This window comes from Pezoporus flaviventris, unplaced genomic scaffold (genome assembly GCF_033815535.1).
Source record: "Pezoporus flaviventris isolate CSIRO_AGI_PZ_B2104156 unplaced genomic scaffold, CSIRO_AGI_Pfla_v1 ptg000005l, whole genome shotgun sequence".
Classification (NCBI taxonomy): domain Eukaryota; kingdom Metazoa; phylum Chordata; class Aves; order Psittaciformes; family Psittacidae; genus Pezoporus; species Pezoporus flaviventris.
In genome coordinates, this window is record NW_026892553.1 from 5,690,928 (window position 1) to 5,696,927 (window position 6,000).

Below are 6,000 nucleotides of genomic sequence, written 5' to 3' on the forward strand. Positions count from 1 at the left end.
CATGCAACTAAATGCTCATTATAGCCCAGTGCACAACCCAATCCGATCCGAACCCACCGAGCTCGGGATAACGCGCTGCCAGGTGGCTATTTCAGCACGGGAAAACCATCCCCCTGCCTTCCCGTCAGGTGCTCCTTGAGACAGACACACAAGAGGCAAAAGAGCTGCTTTAAATAGCCCAGCACAAGAGGCAGCCGCGCTCCCGCTGCCGGAGCTGCGGCTCTGAAGGTCGGCTCCGCATGCAGCCTGCGCCCGCTTCCCGCCGGGATACGAGCTCAGGGCTATTTTTAGCCACTTGGGCTCTTTGAGAAAACAAAACCCCCATCCAGGAAAAACGCCGCAGAAACGCTGGGGAAAACGAGGCAAGCGCCGAGCCCGGTCCCTGGGAGCATCCCGTGCTCCTGGGAGCATCCCTGCACCCTCCTCCTGCTCTGGGGCTGGGGACCAGACCCCCAGCTGAAAGGGGGATTTCAGCCCAAGTGCAGACTGCTTGGATCGCCTGTCTCTGTTAAAAGGGAAGAGGGGGGGTGATCGCTCTGACAAGGGTCTGAAAGGCCCTTTGGGGATGTTCTGGATTTGGGCTGGACACCAGCGGTCCCCATGCAGGTCCGGCAGCCACAGCAGAGGCATCACCAAGGTGCCTGCAAGCACCTCCCTCCCTCTGCTCCATTTACACAACCAGGCAACCCCAGCGGCATCTTTTACCCCAGATCACTGCATTTTCATCCTCAAAATCTTCCAAGATGAGGGTGATCCTGGTGCCCACAGCATCGCATGGTGTGACACAATCCTGGTACTACGTCCTCACCTTCCCCATGTCCTGCAGCAGGATGGGTGCTGGCCCCTGCTGCACACCCACAGGGGATGGAGGGTCTTAGGAGGAATGTCCCAAAACACAGTGTTTTGGCTACCCCAGAAAAGGACAAAACCCTACTGGGAGCAGGGCAGTACCACTCGCTCAGCAGGATAAATGGACAAGTTAAAACCCAGCATCCCTCAGCTGCACCATCCAGCTCATCCCTCCATCTACTGCTCCTGGCTCATGAGCAGCTCTACTGCAACAGGAGGAAAGGAAATGCCTGGCTTCTCCCAGCACCCAAGGAAGAGGTGATGCTGCTTGAACAGCATGGGGAAGCAGCCACTGATGGTGCCAAACCAGAGCATTGGCTGCTGAGGGGTGAGCGGCAGACTGAGTCCATCACAAACATACAAGTTGAGGGGAGACCTCCCTAAACGCCACCCACCAGGCTTGGAGGAAAAGCAGGGTGGAAATGGATGGGATGAAACCCAAAGCAAGACATTTCTCATCCCTAAACCTACAGCAGGGAGATGGAGATGGGCCTGTGGGCCAGGAGAACGGCTGCTCGACGAGTTTGGGGCATCCCAGCTGCTGGCACAAGCGCTCGGAGGAGCCAGCTCCCTTCCAGCAGGATCTGCCAGCCTGGCATGGTCTCTGTTTCAGTACTGAGATATAATTAGTGCCAGTTCTTCAGGGGCTGCCACTCACCATCATGCAACGTTTGCTTTTCTTAGGGATATGACTAACTGGCAAATAATTAAACACGCTCCGGGAAGGAAGAGGAAGGAGGAAAAGCCCAGCTTCAGGAGCCACTCCGCACTTCCAGAGGGCAGAATGAACTTCGACAGTGCCTGAGGAGGGATCCTTGAGCCACCCTCCCACCACAAGGATGCTCAGAGCACCCTGGTGTTGGAGCCACCAAGACGCTGCTGTGCAGGGATGTGATCACAACAAAGAGTCGAGTCACTTTCCCACCAACCACCCGTTTTCCTCACCACTGGTACCTGCACACGGCGCGCGCTGCAGAGGATGCTCTCCCTGCAGAGCCCCTTTAACACAGCAGGTTTTGGCCTCCAGAAAGCCTGGAATTGGATCCCGCTCTTTCTGATGGGTTATTTCGGAGAGGTTTTATGTTTTGTTGGAAGGTATTTTTAGAAGATAATGCGGTTGCAGCTCTCCTGGGAATTCTCCTGTCCCCAAGTCATTGCTGCTGAAGCACTTGGCTCAAAGTGTGGAGGAACAGCACAGAGAAACTGGTTTTGCCAATCCAGTAACCTCCTCCTGATGGGGGTGAAACTTTGCAAAGCCAAAGCTTGGCTTTTCTGCCGTGTCTGAAGCTCAAGAAGCTGAGAAGCCCCAAAACCTTAAGCTTCGGTTTATATCCAGTTTGCAGGTCAAAGGAGGTGATCCTGCCCCTCTACTCTGCTCTTGTAAGACTTCACTTGGAGCATTGTGTGCAGTTCTGGTGTCCTCAACATAAAAAGGACATGGAGCTGTTGGAACAAGTCCAGAGGAGGCCACAAGGATGATCAGGGGCTGGAGCACCTCCTGTATGAAGACAGGCTGAGAAGAGAAGGCTGCTTGGAGACCTCAGAGCAGCCTTCCAGTATTCGAAGTGGGCCTATAGGGATGCTGGGGAGGGACTCTTCATTAGGGACTGTAGTGATAGGACAAGGGGTAATGGGTTAAAGCTGAAACAGGGGAAGTTTAGATTGGATATAAGGAAGAAGTTCTTTACTGTGAGGGTGGTGAGGCACTGGAATGGGTTGCCCAAGGAAGTTGTGAATGCTCCATCCCTGGCAGTGTTCAAGGCCAGGTTGGACAGAGCCTTGGGCGAGATGGTTTAGTGTGAGGTGTCCCTGCCCATGGCAGGGGGGTTGGAACTGGATGATCTTAAGCTCCTTTCCAACCCTAACTATTCTATGATTCTACCCATGAGAAACCAGGCAAAGACAGGGGAAAAAAACCTCTCAGTTCAACTCTCCACTTAACTGCATCCTAGGGATAAGTTAATGAAAACATCTCCATTTTGCTCTCTCTGGAGGCTTCAGACATCCTTTAATGCCACTCATTCTCCGGTCCTCACCACCCACAATACATCCCCAAGCACCTGGCAGGAGGCTTTGGAAGGTGCCACTGAGCATCCTTGGCACAGGGCTGCTCCTCCATCCCCATCAGCAGCAGGTACCAGTGTGGTTTGGCTCTCTTTCTGCTGAAGTAATGGCAAAGAATGTTGAAGGAATAAACTGGATTCTCTCCAAACCTGTGGCCTTTCGCTTGGAGAAATATTGTGACTCAAGATTTGAAAACGAACAGTATAACATCAAAGAGAAAAGAAATTGAGAAAGAGGGCTTGGAAAGGATTGCAGAGAATAACACTTTTCTGCCATCACCACCACATGCTCCCTCATGCTTTTCACTGCACCTTTGCAGGGAGGCGCTGAGGGTTTGCTTCTGAGGGTGGAAGGCTTTGACCAGGGTCTTATCACACAAAGATCTCTGAGATACCAACCTCAGGGCCCGGCACAGCAGAGCTTCAAGGTGTGGTTTCCCTTCCCTTGGGCCATCTCTTTCCTCCCTCCATTCCTTCACAGCACAGTCCCTGCTCTGCCCTCCAGGCCTGCAATGACTGGTTGCAGTAGATGCAGGCTGCTTCTCACAGAAGGGAACACTAATAGAGTGCTAATTAGGATACTTAATTGTAAATGAAGTTACTCAGCTCCTGCTGAAAACCACCTGCTATTTACTTGTGTGCCTACACCTAGGACAGTGAGAAATGCAGCTTCAGCTGCATTTGACCTTACCTTCACCCATTCCATGGTCTGGTGGGCAGCAGCAGTCTGAGGTTCAGTCTAGCTGGACAGCTTGTCCAGGGTTTCAAGCCAAGTAAATGTCTTTCCACCTCTACATCCCTCACACAGTATGTTTTGCTAAAGCAGCTATACTCCAGACAAAAACCATCTCAAAATGGAAACGAACCCTGGGTAGATCTGGCGATGTTCCTAACTCCAAATGCAGCTCTATGCCCACATCCTTGCCCTTCTCCCCTTCCTTTGCAGGCTCATTCTTGCACACTGCCTGGGACTTGGAAATCACCAGGGAAGAACCAGCTGGGACTCCCTGAACATATTTCATACAGGTTGCACTGTAACCTGTGCCTCCACTGCATGCCCCAGCTCTGTGGGGCTCCCTGGGGACGGCTCCAGAGACTGAGGATGCTTCTCAGCAGCACGGCACCAAAAGCACTTTGCCCTCAATAAATCTGGGCCAACGTATCTAGAGCAATACTATGGGGGCTCTGATATTTTAAGGTGTTCATAAATCCTTTCTTAGCTTTGCCCTCCAGGTCCAGCTCCTCCTCTTGGGGTTTTCAAGCTACCCTCTAGTCAAGGCCCCTGGGCTTCACTCCCTGCCCAAGCTGACACAGCTCGTAGGTCTAGTCCCTACCATGGCATGTGGGTCTCAGACAGCACCTGTTCCTACACCCATCATCTGCCATGCTCCAGATCCATCTCCTCAGAAAAGTACTTCCCAGCATGGCACAAGGTGCCCTGGCAAAGGGACAAGTTATCAGCCTCGCTGCTGGAGACTCCTTTCATAAAGCCACGGAATGGTTTGGGTTGGAAGGGACCTTAAAGCTCATCCAGCTTCACCCCCTTGCCATGGGCAGGGACACCTTCCACTAGAGCAGGTTGCTCCAAGCCCCAGTGTCCAACCTGGCCTTGAACACTGCCAGGGATGGGGCAGCCACAGCTTCTCTGGGCACCCTGTGCCAGCGCCTCAGTGCCCTCAGGGAAGGCCTCCTTCCTAAAATCTCATCCCAATCTCCCCTCTAATCCTAATCTACCCAGATCACAGAAAGGATTCAACTGTTTTCCTTACAACACACCAGCTAGGGCTGATGTTGCAGGAGCGGGAAGGAAGCAAACTCAAGTAGCCCGAAGGTTAATCAGTGCAACAGCAGCAACCGCTGGCAGGACTTTACATGTTGAGAATTAATGATGTTTCAGGGGATTGCTTCCTTTTGATGAACACTGAGGACCACAATGGGAAGGTTTTACTTGTCTCAGGGGCCTTTGTTAGTCTATTTTCTTTCTCGTACCAAGCAAATATGATTTAAGCACACGCTAACCCGAGCTGGCATGGTGACTTCAAAAGCTCCTGCTGGTAACCAGAACACGCCAAGCACAACCACCAATTCATGAACAGCCTGTTCCTGAGGTTTTTAAGGCAGAATCTCACCACAAACAAGCTATAGAACTGCTAAAGTAGAAGCAAAGATAGCAACACAGGGTGCGCTTTGCTTCAGTTGCTGGTCAGCAAAGACAGGTCTTCACCCTTACTCCAGCTCTGGAGTCCTGGAGCAACAAGAACAGCCCCCAGATGCTAGTATCAATCCTGCCTTACTGGTACACTCAAAATCTAAAGCCACTTCACTTCCAAATGCTCTGATTTTGGTTGTTTGCCCTCAACAAAATTAATTCAGGATAATATTCTTTCTAAAAGTGACTGAAAGTCAAATTCACATTCACTGGAGTTAAAATTAGCTCCGTTTATTTATCTGTCGCTAATGCGTGACCCAGGAGGACAAAGACCAGACAGCAGTTGGGATTTAAAATGTGTTTCTAAATGCTGTCATTTCCCAATCTCATTTGCTTCTCTTGCATTCTGACCCAGTCCCATGAATTCCTTCTCACAGGGGCAAGGTTTTCATCAAATTTTCCCAATATAAAAGTGAACTCCAGTGAACCACTGCGCAACAGAGACCTGGCCTGCTATGAACTTGAAAAGCTCCAAGCATATGGCGCTATTTTTGCTTTTAAATGTCTCTGTTCCAGATCAGTCAGATAATATTTGCAACAGTCTTAGAGTGCGACAGCAAGGGGTGAAAGAGGGAGAAGGAAAAAGGAAATCCCAGTGAAGGACAATGGCAGAGCTACAGGGGATGAGGAGATGAAGGAATCCCAGCAGTGGGATGTGCCTGGGGTGACCTCTCCTCAGTTTACCATCACATCAATTATCTACAACACTGAATTAGTAATTTCTCTTGGTTTAAACTAGTTACACACAGGTTATGAGCATGCAAATATAACAGGGTCCACATCTCCCAGCCAGCACAGAGGGAGCTGAGAGCCAGCAGCTAACCAAGTACTTACATTTCTGCCTCTGATGGAAATGCAAGGAAAAGCCTTTAAGCCATG